Raw genomic sequence first — 12767 nt, 5'->3', positions numbered from 1 at the left:
GACTGCCTGCTGACTTCTGAATGCTGAGATTATAAAGCAGAAAAGTTACTATCAGTCATGTACAAGTCTACTGGCTAACCAAGTAGCATGAAGTCCTGCCAAAATCCTAGCTAATCTAATAAAGGAAGAAAAAATAAAAATGGAGATTTTCAGTGCTCCCAAACTGCAAAAAGAAATATGATCTGTATTCTGAAAAGTTCTCGCTCCAAGATATACTAAGAAAAAGGTGCATCACCTTAAAGCCACAGTATTAAAAAGAAAACTGATAAGACTGCTTCCATCCCCCTTTGAAGAAGTCAGTACTTCAATACATGCCCTTATGAAATTAAGCAGCTACACTAATGACACAGCTCTGTGAACATTGCTTATACCCTGATGGAGGAATAAAAGGGAACAAGTCACTGATGCATACGTGACATGGTTACCACTTAAGCATGTCTCTAATTCTCCCCATTTTCACTTCACTTTACAAGCAATTAATCCTCTTAACCTCCTTGCAAGCATATTTATGATCCCCAGTTTTAAGATCATAAGCTCTTTTGAACCAGGAACGGGCTCTTTAACTTGGTACAACTCAGTATAAAACAGGGCCCCATTCCTGACTTCAGCTTCAAAACAATACTGCAGTAGACATGATAATCAGCTCCATTTTGCAAAAAAAGGAGCCTCAGGGGAGGCAAGAGGGCTTGCAAATGAGAGGCAGGTAGGTACAGAACTTCTAGCTTGAGAGCCCACGTACAGCCCACTTCCTCAATGAGCACTATGAAAAGGCTCTTCCCCAAACTAGCTGTATGCAGTGCAGATCAGAACTAAGGCCCAGGTCCTGCAGATTGATGTACACAGGCAGACTTCTGCATTTAAGACTGGGGAGGTTCCCAAGCGATTGGCTGCATGAATACGACTGCAGGACTGGAGCCTAAAGTAGCTCCCCATGGTTCATCTACTGGAGGCCTGACTATGATGTGCTGCTTTCCTACTGGTTACTGCACTGGTCTAATGAAGAGACAAGCACAGGGAAGGGAGAAGCCGAGACTGATGTTCAGTAATGTTTTCTTCCTGACAGCCTGTAGCTGAGGGCACAGTCACCTGGACTTTCTGAACTGAAAATAGCTCGTTCTACTATATGCACCTTCATTTTCAAACCAAACTGCCCACGTAGAAGACAAATATGCCAGGCCTCAGCCCTCATTTCTTCCCCACTCTCTACCATCAGTTACTGTCAAATTAACCTACCCTCAGCCCAGCTGCCAAGAGAACACAGAGCATAAACATTTACATTCAATTAATGCAATGAAAGTTTTCTTCATCACCTCCGGTCTCTCATTTTGCTTTCAGCTGCTGCAGTCATCAGGAAAATGGGTGGAGCAGAAGAAAGTGGGCTGAAAACTACTCCTCAGTGATGGAGAAACTGAATCCTGTGATAAGATGAAATCCTTCCAACTCATAAGCCTGAGTGAACCACGCAGGTTGCTGCCAGGGCTTCCACTGTGGGAAGTTTAGCTACAGATAGCTTGTGGTACATAGCATGTGAACCACCATACTGCAATGTTATTTTAAGGATTAATATCAGTGCTAGCATGTGGACCTGCAGATAAGCCGACAGCAGCTGTCCATTTTTATTCATATGCCATATATAAATCGCATTCATCGAGTGTAGTTTATAACAGCGCAAGCTGCAGGCTACAGATCAAGAGCAGAGATGTTATAAGCTCTGAGGGAAATGGACTTTAAATTCTAGCTCCTTGTTTGACAGCACTCAAGGTATTGTGGGTACTGGTCAAGATGAGCTAAAAGACAACCCATTTCTGCTGTGATCTTACCCTGCCTAAATCATTTTAAGCTAAAAAATTCTGTGCAACCTGCAGACTCACAGAAGCGAACTCAAATTCCCCATTATCAAGCTTTGCTTCTCCCACCCACATATGGTTATCCTAACCATGATTATGTATCTGAGGTTTTAGCATCCCAGAGGGAACTCAAAGGAAAGTCAGGCTGCAATGTAGAGTCAATGCACAGGGACTGCTCTTTCCCTTCACAAAAGTCTCTCTTTTGCACACCCAATTTTCTTCTTAATTTTGCCTAATCCCCTAGACCTCTGCTGGGGTTTGTGGAAGGGAAGTCAAGTAATAGGAAGCACAGCAGGAAGCTACATTCTAGGATCCATGCTACTCTCAACAAGAGGACTAAGCTCACTTTTAGAACAGGTGGTTTAAACCCCAACATGCATCCAAAACACTCTCTCTTCCTTCCCTCACAGTTTAGTTACTATGCTTCCAGGCAAAATATTCCTCCATGTAAATTTATAGGAGTAGACTGCTTCTCAAAAGCATGCCCGATACACCCCACTTGTCTTCAACACTGCTAAATTCATAACAAGAACAATAGCGAGATTAAGATGGAGTCTGCCTGCGTTCAGAATGACACATTCCAGGTGTGCCGGTCCATAAAAGGTGGAAAGAATGAGTCAATGGTTTTAGTGCAGAGAGAGCACTATTTAAAATAGTCCTGTGATAGCAAAACACTCTTTTACTGGCAAGAACTCCATTTAATACAACACTAAGCTTTATGTAGCAGTCACACCACTGTATGCGAGCCACGCAGAGAAGAGACGTTTGCAGTACCACATAAAAGTTTTGCCAAAAGCTGTGGATGCAGAATTTAGATGAGGAGCATACACCAGCCTGGTTGACAAGAGGCATGCAGCTACATGCATAATTCAGATGTGGGTACACTGGGAATTCATGCGCCAACCTAAGCCTTTAAAATACACAACCAAGCATCAGAAACCCTCATGCTGTGCTCAGAAATGATCACAGCAGATCAGGCCTACTGAGAATCAGTTACATTAACTCCCCCCACACACACACTTCTTCATATCCACTCTGTCATTTGTTTTCTTCTTTCCCCACCTCCTCAGTAGTTACTCATATATCTGTAAGAGAAAATCCCAAAGTATTTCCCCACATATACTAGAGAAGGTTGGCCTTAAAGAAGTTGCCATGAAGAGTCATACTGCAATCTGCACATTTGCTGAATTGCTGTTCAGAAAGATCTTAAAAAGAACACATTACTTGGGACAAATTTCCATGCTCTAAAGTTGATACAGTCTAAGAGTTTCCCCAAAACTTGCCTGGACACCTTTCCAAGGCCCTTAAAACTACCCTACAACAACTAACAGTAGGCAGAAGCTACAGCCATGGATAGGACAACATGAATATTCTATTTATATTTTAGAAAATATTTCACAAATTCTTGAAATTGAGAATTTATTGAGTCAGCTATTGGTACTTTAAATCTATTCTTTTTAAATTAGGCGGAACTCCACAAGAACAACTAAGTGGATTCCCTTTGATGACTCAGTCCTATAACTCTCATTGATGCAAGTAATCTGTCATCATTCGAGTATTGCCATGGAAATCAAAGGGATTAGTCATGCAAAGCTTAACCTGGCAAAACAGGGTTGCAGGATCAGTCACTATGCCTGCTGATTTACTCCCCAACATTGGGAGACAAGAGTGTCTGCCTGGGAAAGAATTTATTACTAACATGACAGAGGCAGGCAGCATCATTGGAAAGTTATTTTTGGAATGAAGGACAAGCTGAAGCATTCTGCAAGAATTAGATGGTCTGGGAGAAGAGGGAATTCCTAATCTTTACAGAAGAAGTATCCAAAGAAAAATATAACTTGTCAGGAAGGATGCAAAAGAAAAATTAACAAAGAATCCTATGAGAAGAAATTAATATATAGGAAAAAGAGCTGATACAGGCTTTGATTCTGGCCTCTGCCTCACCAACCACATGCCAACTGTGAAAGCACATAGGGGCCATAATCTTAGCAGACTTTTACTACTGGAGAGAAATCCAGACAAAAACAAGACTTTCCATAGAAGTGTAGCTGGAACACATTATATTGTAGCTGTTCTGCATTGCTGACTACCCAGGTGGGGTATACAGCACGTGGTACTTTTACAGCCATTGCTGCAGTACTATAATTTATGCTGGAGTGGTGCCTCTAAAAATCAAAGAGCTTCAAAAACCTACCACATAGTATCGTCTTCAACCTGAAGAACTGCTCTCAGTTCAGCTTTTTTTGCCATTTTGCAGCAGGGCTTCAAAATTCACCCATTACAGAATTATATTACTTCAGTTGCATATAATCTCTCTCCCCTCCTCATACTTGCTTATATTTTAATGAAAGCTACCCTACATATTTTCCAGCAACAGGTCTGTAACAGAAAGAAAAATGCATAGGCTCTTAGCTAGTAATAACATATTGCAATATACAACCAGGCTCGATTCTTTTGCACATTTCAGTAACACTCTTCCTGGATAAGGAGTGAGAAAACACAAGTCACAGGTTCAAAAGAGTTTGTGTTGATCAAGATACATATTACACATGCACTTATATATGACTATATACATATAAAAAATTAAATAAGAGTATTGGGGTTTTTTCCCCAGTCAAAAAAGATTGCTTAAAATCAGGGATTTGTTGAAAGTGTTTTACCAGTCAGATACTCCTGGTGCAGTGGTAGAATCTGTGTGTCAGGCAGGAGACTTGGGTTCGATTCCCAGACATGCATGTAACTACAGCCATTGAGGCACTGAACGTCCAGACTTGGTTGGGCCTTTGGATTCTGTCTCAATGACCAAAATGGGGAATAGAAATCTGGGCAGCCTTCACTCCTCTATATTCCTACCTAGGCACATGCAACGGTCCGGGTGAACCGTTATGTATATACCATGATCCAAAAGGATTGATGGTTGCCTACTACTTCCACTAACAGCCCTATGCAGACAGTGAAGATGAAACCAGCTCCAGGATTTCAATGCCAAATGGAAAGGTCAACCAGTGTGCTCAGGGAAGATAATCTGACTGAAAGAGTTCCTTACACAAGTTTTTCTGGGATATTATGTTTACATATGTCCAAGTACAAACCAAAGCTTTCAACAATAAATTAACTAAATAGTACTCAAAAAACAATACAAATAGTGTGCCTGAAAACTGGAAAAAGTGCTTTCAACCTAAATCAATATTGATTTCTTGATATTTTATTGGAAAAAAATTTGCATTTGTGCCCCAGCTTTTGCTGGAGTGCTGCCAGCCCAGCTCCTTATCACTAGCCAAAGGAACACTGAAGTTTATAGCTTCTGAAGCTGCATAAAGGTAATTTCCAAGGGAGAAAGGCAGGTAAGGAAAAGGACTCCAAGCCATCTCCATGGTTTTCTTTTTTGCAATTCTCTGCAGTAACTAAAGAATTGTGGTTCCAAATGGTGATACCATGACCAGCACTGAACTATTCAACGAGTGCTAGAGAGGCTGATATTTTTCCATCCAATCTGCCTATAGGAAAAGTTAGGTTTTCAAATAAAAGGGAATTCAGAGGAATTTAGGGAAAAGGTCCAAGTTCTCTCCAGAAAGCACACTTCAAAGCTCCTCAAAAGCTCCCAGCTTAAAAGTAAAAACATGGATCCAGAAAGTGCAAGGGGTGCCTTCTGAGAGTTGGCATTTACATGTCAACGAGCCCCGCTGTCCATCTGGGGAGCCTGGCTGAGAAAGGAGATGGCCCACAGTGATTCCTGGCCAAGGACTCCAACATAGCATGAGCGCATCACACCAAAAGGTGAGGCTGCAGTTCATCCTGAGAAATATAGACCAGCCAAGGACTTGAACACATACATGGAGATAGGGCTGTGATGCTCCTGACCTGCTTCTATGAGCCACTGCTGCAGCATTTCAAACAAAGACCAGTTTTTGTTTTTCTTGTTGCTGCTTTGATTGAAATTTGTTTTTTTCCTCACAGAGAAAAGCATTTCTAACTAGCTTGAGCAAGCACTTATCCAAAGCAAGTGAGCTTTAAACATGTTTTCCCCACTAAAACTTAGTCTTGTCCAAGTGCTACAAAACTCAGTACTGAACTCCTAACAGGATACACTCCCTAATAAACTGTATTTTCGTCTATAGTACACTTCGCACAAAAAGAGAGGATTAAGTTGCAGGGGGAGGCTTTAGTACACTGATTTGAAAGGAGAGACTGTCAAAGTCATCAACATTTTTGTTTTGATACGTTTTGATTTATATACCGCTGCACTTCCAGCTCCTTCATATAGCTGGCTCTTTGCTGGGGAAAAAGAGTCTTAATAAAATGTCACTATAAAAAAAATGATAATATTGACAAAAGACGTAATGCCTGCTGCAACTATTTCTTTTCCCATGCTGTGTCCCAAACCCTTCAACAGATGTATTTTCTTTGTTCAGAACTGGTTGCGTTTCACCTGCCTACAGACTGGCATTCTAAAGTGGGTAAGTTTTCCTTGGTTTCACTGTATCATCTGCTAAAACACAATTTCCACAGTTCTCCCATACCAGAAATAACCCAAAGTAAAGAAACACCCCAGATTAAGAAGGGATATTGTTTTTAGCTCCCATCTACAACAGCAGAAGACCTTCAATGCTCCAGAAATGGAAGACAGTAAAAGATGAGATGGCTAAGGAAACCAGCACACAGAACCCTGGAACCTGCAGCAGTGATTCATTTGGCAGTTTTAGTGAAGTTTCTAGCCATAGCCCCACTACTGCTACTATCAGAAAACAGTGAATGGATGTGTCAGCTAATGTGACACTCATCTCACACCCTAAAGAAAAGCCAAGCCTAGGTACTTCTAATGCCCGTCACCATAGTACCAGAACACCTCTCAGCCCAACGCAGTTACCTCTGCAAAGAAGGGAAATGCTATTATTTTCAGTTTACAAAACAGACAAGAGACAAAGACTAAATAATCAGCGCAGGATCACAGAGGAAGCCTCTGATGGAGCCAGGATTTAAATTTACACGTCCCAATCCCAGGACCATCCCTCAGCTGTCAAGGCAATATTTCTCAAACTTTTTAAAACAGAAGGTACCTCTCATTAGACTCAAGGAGCTTCTCAGAAAAAGCACTCCTCAACCAATTCTTAGCTTTCGTACTTTTTCAACTGCAGAAAAATACTAGAGGAATCCTTTCAACTCCTTTCTGACCTGTAAAACACCTGGAAAGACCACAACAAGTAAGAATGATTTTGATACTATGGATTCCTACTGGAAATCTCTGGGTTTATCTGGTGAATTGTGTATAGGTGTTTGTAAACCTAACAATGCTAATATTAAGCAGCATCACACAGTACCCGTAAAGGGATCTTGTGTCACCACAGGGTGTTGCAACACCTTAGTTGAAAATCACTGATTTAAAGGTGTCTCAAAATAGTACTGTACCCCAAATCACCAGCCACACAAAAAAAAAGTGGGTGTTGGCCAATCACATGTACGTAAGATCAGGCTATCTTTTGTTGCTGCCAAGCTGTGTATGCAAAGTACCAATACGACAAAACTGTTTTCAGCTACACAAAAAACACACTGCATAGTTTGTTGCATCAAGATTACCTGCAGGCACATGGACCCAGAAGCTTGCCTAGCATTTCCTCTGGGACAATCATTCTGTAACAGAGCATCCAACCAAAAAAGATGGTCCTGTACCTAAGCAGCATCCCCTGAAACTCCTGCCTGGTTTCAGCTCCCCTCTTTGCTGCAGAATGGTTGTATGACCTCAACCAAGTAACTTGTGAGTCAAGTTCCCATCCAGGAAGGGAAGAAAATCGTGTCCCCCTCACGACAACTTGACCGGAGTTAAGATCATCAGCCCCTGTGTGAATAGGAGTAATATCAAGGGACATGTCCTCCAGCGCGAAATTAATAAATCATTACCTTCCAAAAGGACTCTTCAGCCTAACTCACCCTAACAGGCCCACAATAAGCCAGTGTGTGCAAAACAACAAGAAGAATGTGGAGAGGGACCGAGTTCAAGCTTCAGTAGTTATTGTAAACAGAAACCACACCATTCTTGTCCCATCGCAGCTGATTATATTACGTGATCCTGGACCCACAGCACAAAAGGCACGCCTGCAACCCAGGACAACTGTCCAGACTTCGTTTATAGACGACATGCCTCTCATATTTCTACTGCATCACATATCTCAGCATGTATTTTGAGTTTCACGGTTGCCTTTAAGACTGTAAGCAAGCAACATATGCTACCGATTGGTTTACCGCGGCATCTATATTCTGTTTACCACCTCAATACCTGCACCTCAGTAAAGGGATGCAATACCACAGCAGATGGCATCGCTGCAGAACCACAACATTGCAAAGGCTTGAATGTAAAGAAGAAAAGCATAAGGGAGACGCCGTGCAGGACACTGGAGAAGAAGCAATTAGAGAGGTCAGTAACACTGATCTCTTGCTAATCCCAACTCCTTTGTATGACCTGCAGGGATAACATGGCTACAGAAAGGTGGATTAATAAACCCTGGTGGCTTAAGAGTTCGGGCGCAGCAGCACTTTCGCTGCGACAGCGCCTCAGACCGCTCTCAAAAGAAAAAGTTACTTCTGAGCAGCTGCAGCCAAGCCTGGAGGAAAAGCGAAGGGGGAGCCCGTCTGGGAGCAGCGACCCCGCGCGACAACCCCGCGGCCTGTCCGGACCCGAATGCTGATGCGGTTCGCAACCTTTTCACATTCGAGGCCCCCTTCCCAGACCGGAGCCACCCCTCGCTAGAAGCGAGACACCTCAAGGAAAACGCCAGCTCTCCTCACTTTTTTTTTTCAACTACAGACAAAAGAGCGATGTTTTCCTGCTGCCCAGAACAGGGAAAGCCCCCAGCAGAGCAGGATGTTTTTCACAGTGGGGGATCCCACCCCAGACCTCCCTTGCGCCGCAGCCCCCTCGAAAGGCAATCAAGCCGCCCCTGTTCGGGGGCCGCAGCGCCTGCTGGAGAGGCACCGCCTGGGCCAGACGGTCCCGGCCGGGTCCCGCTGACTTTCTGGGCTCGACCCCAGATCCCGATGTTGAGCAACGCCCGTCTTCTCCGGTCGGAGGAAGCTGCATCTTCTGGGGGGCGGCCGAGCACCCCCAGCGCCGCGGCCGAGCCGGGGGCTGCAGGGGACGGGGCCGAGCCCGGGCAGCAGGACACGGGGGCACCCGCTGCGCCCCAGCCGGGCGACCCCAAACCCCCTCGACCCCAAGAACTCCCTGACCCTAAACCCCCTCGACCCCAAGCACCCCTGGACTCCTGACCCCAGGAACCCCTTGACCCTACACCCCCTGACACCAAGCACAACGTGACCCTAAACACCCCTCACACTAAAGACCCCAAACCCAGCCCAACTTTGCCCAACTCCCGCCCCTCACGCGGCGCGGCGCGGCGCCCTCCTCACCGGGCCGGGGCTGCTGCGGGCGGCGGCGGCGCCGTGTCCGGACCAGACTCGCGCGCTGCCTCCTCCCTCCGCCCTCCCAGCGAGTCCGCGCCACCGCGCATGCGCCGACCGGCCGGAGTGAAGGGGGCGGAATTGGCCCCGCCCCGAACGTTGGGGAGCCCGCTGCCATTGCTTCACTGAGGTGCCAGGAGGCGGCGCGGCAGCCAATAGGAGCCGAGCGGTGGAAGGGGGCGGGTTTCGAATGCGGGGAGCACGTGGAGGGGGGAGGCCGCGCTGCCCGGGGCGCTGCCTCCTCCGCCGACTTGCAACTATTGTGTGCGCAGGAAGCAGCAGCCGGTGTCCGGGAGCCGCGCCTGGCTTGTCCCGGGGTACAGACACCTGCCCCGGGGTGCAGCCCCTCCAGATCACAGCTGGCCTTCGCCCCACGCAGCTGCCCCTTCCCTGTGCAGCGGCTGCTTGGCGCCTCCTGGCAGGGTGGAAATTGCAGGCTTCCCCGTGCAATGAATTGACACAAAGCAGCAGCTGAGGCAGGAGGAGCCTGCAGGCGGCTACCCCTGTCCCTGCCCGGTAGCACCGTGTCCCCTGGGTAGCGCAGAGTAGAGCGGCTGGGAGGTTGCTCCGCTCCGTGCCATCTGCAGCAGTGTTTCTCAACCCAGGGGCGACGTGTAGGGGGTGCATGCGGGTGCACGTGCACCCTCTGAGTGTGGCGGTGCACCCCCTGCAAAAAGCCCACCCACCCGCCAGCGGTGTCTGCGGGAGCTCCCGGCTATAGCCACCATGCTCCCAACACCGGCCGCCGGGGACATAGTTTCACAGTAGCTAGGGTCAGGAGGGACCTGAACAGATCATCTAGCCTGACCCCCTGCCACAGGCAGGAATGGAGGCTGGGTTCACGAGACCCCAGACAGGTGATCGTCCAACCTCCTCTTGAATTTGCCCAAGGTAGGGGGGAGGACGACTTCCCTGGGAAGTTGGTTCCAGATTTTGGCCACCCTAACTGTAAAATATTGCCTTCTGATCTCTAACCTAAACCTATTCTCCATCAGCTTATGACCATTGTTCCTTAGTACCCAAGGTGGTGCTGGAGAGAAAAGGGCTCTACCTATTTGTTGTTGAATACGTCGTTCATGTCGCAACCCAAAAGTGGGTCGCAAGACTATATGAAAGAGTCTTGAATGAACTTTAAAAAGGATCAGCAAACTTTAAAAATGGGTTCTACTTTAAAGGAGAAAAATGTGGGAAATTGGGTTTTCCCTTGCAGGCTGGGAGAGTTTCTATCTGCAAGGGGCTGCTTGGGGCCCCCCCATGCCCCACACACACACCCTGCCCCACAGCCACCTCCTGCCCCAGACACTAGGGGCTGGGGAGGGGCAGCCATCAATGTTTACAAATGGGACCTGGTACAAAATAGGTGAAGAAGCACTGATCTAGAACAGCCCTGAACAGGTTTGGTCCTTGGGTCCAGAATCACATGCAGGCATTGCCTACCAGGCCTTGCAGCAGGTGCTTAGTGAGCAGGGAGGCTGAGAGGGGTCCACCTCTGCCTGCATTAGCTGTATGCCATTAAGGTATTTTCTTGATGACAAAGGCTGGGAAGCTGCATCTGCGCAGTAGCTTTATGCCTCCTTTTGCACTGCTGGACCTGGACAAGTACGACCTGAATAAGGCATCAGCCCTATGCTCTATCTGACGCTTCTCAGGCGCAAGGTAAAATATCATAAAAGAGTGGTCTCTTGTCTATGGGAGGGGAATCCTCCTGGAGACCACTCTACTTTTTCAACTGCCTTAATCCTGAAAATTTTACCTGTTTCTTACTCAGGTCCTCCTCATCAAGGGAAATGCCCTCTTGGAATTAAAAAAAAATCTAAGCCGGGGGGAGGGACAAAGATCTCAGTTTTTTGTCCCAGAAAGTTCTTACATTGGACAAACATTTGAATCCAGAGTTATCGGGTGACATCCACGGTCCATGAAGCCTCTGCGACAATTTTCAGGGTTGGAAGGGAAAAACAGGAGAGCTTACCAGACAGCCCCAGTGAGGTGAAATGGAGTTTTGCCACTGGGGAGAAACCTTCCCCTCTATATGTTTCCCTGAAAAATGTATTAACTTACAGTGAGACTACAGTGGCCTAGGTACCAAATGCACAGAGGTGCTTCATGGACTTGGAAGACACAAGGACACACAGGGTTGATATCTGCCTCCCTTTGAGAAGGGATATGCTCCACATACTCATCTCTCTAGACCAGAGGTGGGCAAAATGCGGCCCGGGGGTCAGATGCAGCCTGCCAGGCCATACTATCCAGCCTGCGGGGCCTCAAGACTTTGGAAAATTAATATTTATCTGCCCTGAGCTGCCTGTTATGCGGCCCTTGATGGCTTGCCAAAACTCAGTAAGTGGCCCTCTGCCCAAAATAATTGCCCACCCCTGCTCTAGACTGATCTAGTAGGTTTTCGGTCACTTTTATCAGCTCTGGGGCAAGGGAAGTGATGGGACATTACAGCTCTTTTTCCTTACCTCACTCAATTGAGTTACCACTGGCACTGACATGCAATTTAAGGATGCAGAAGTAGTGCTCCCTCTGTGTTTACTGGCAGGCAGAGGGAATGTGGTTTAATGGAACCGACTGAGGGTGAAGTGTGATTTTTTTATTTATCCTTCAAATAAAGGAGGGGAATTTTGTGTGTAGCTCAGGATCACGTTCAAAGCTATAAAAGCTGAACGTATAAGTCCCAAGCAGTCCACATTTCCTCTGGGACAGAAACAGCACACGTTCTCTGACATCAATAGTGATGCTTTGGGGCTCTCTACAGCAAAGGAGCACGTAAGAGCATTTTTCAAACAGGCGACTCCCTGGAACAGATGAAACCGCAGTGCTAGGCCTACACTAACAAGCTTGCTCTCTTGAGAGATGCCAGCACCACAATAATAAAGCACCTCAAAAGAGCAAGCTTCCAGGCACATGCACCCAGCACTGCGCTAAGGTGCCTACATTTCACCTGCTTCAGGATGTGCCATGCCTTGATGGGTGGATATGCCCCACATATTCATCTCTATAGTGCAGTGGTTTTACAAACAACTTAAAATATCTTGCTTTTCATGAATAACTTTTAGCTTCTTTCCCAGCCTGTGAAGAGAGATTCACTGCCTGTCTTCCAAGACCTGGGGACTCTCCTTCTGATTCCACCAAGAGTCTTCAAGTGAATCTCATCACCTGCCTTTTACCTTGATGTTTCTCCGTGTTTGAGCTACTCCTGTTTATTCAGCTGCTTTGTCTGATTATTCATAACAGGGTGCTTCTGGGCCAGAGTTCAATGGACACAAGCAGCTTTTTAAAACTGTAGATTTCTTTGTATATGAAATCAAGACTTTTCCCCATTAAAGCTTATCTTTAGGTGTACAGGGCCCTTTGTGCTACCATTCTAACCTTCCCCCCTCTAGCATTTATAAACCATCTCTTTCTTGTGTTTCTGGCACACACACTTCATCAAAGAAGCTGATCCTGTGCAAATAAAAGTGGCAT

The 12767-nt window shown here is 46.3% G+C and overlaps 1 protein-coding gene across 9 annotated transcripts in view; it reads right to left on the bottom strand.

The window, feature by feature from the left end:
- AKAP13 (A-kinase anchoring protein 13) overlaps positions 1-9329 on the bottom strand; it is a 321421-nt gene extending 312092 nt beyond the window's left edge. For 5 of the 9 annotated variants that reach the window (XM_019477514.2, XM_019477513.2, XM_019477515.2 and 2 more), the window contains exon 1: positions 9249-9319. The gene's annotated coding sequence lies outside the window, so the exon portion shown is untranslated. Of the gene's footprint in view, positions 1-9248 lie in introns of all 9 variants that reach the window. The other 4 variants (XM_019477516.2, XM_019477517.2, XM_059714587.1 and 1 more) reach the window with 2 other exon arrangements.
- Between the last annotated feature and the right edge of the window lie 3438 nt (positions 9330-12767).

The sequence above is a fragment of the Alligator mississippiensis genome, chromosome 11 (assembly GCF_030867095.1).
Source record: "Alligator mississippiensis isolate rAllMis1 chromosome 11, rAllMis1, whole genome shotgun sequence".
Classification (NCBI taxonomy): Eukaryota; Metazoa; Chordata; order Crocodylia; family Alligatoridae; genus Alligator; species Alligator mississippiensis.
The sequence above is the reverse complement of the archived record's forward strand: the minus strand, read 5'-3'. Positions and strand labels throughout refer to the sequence as shown.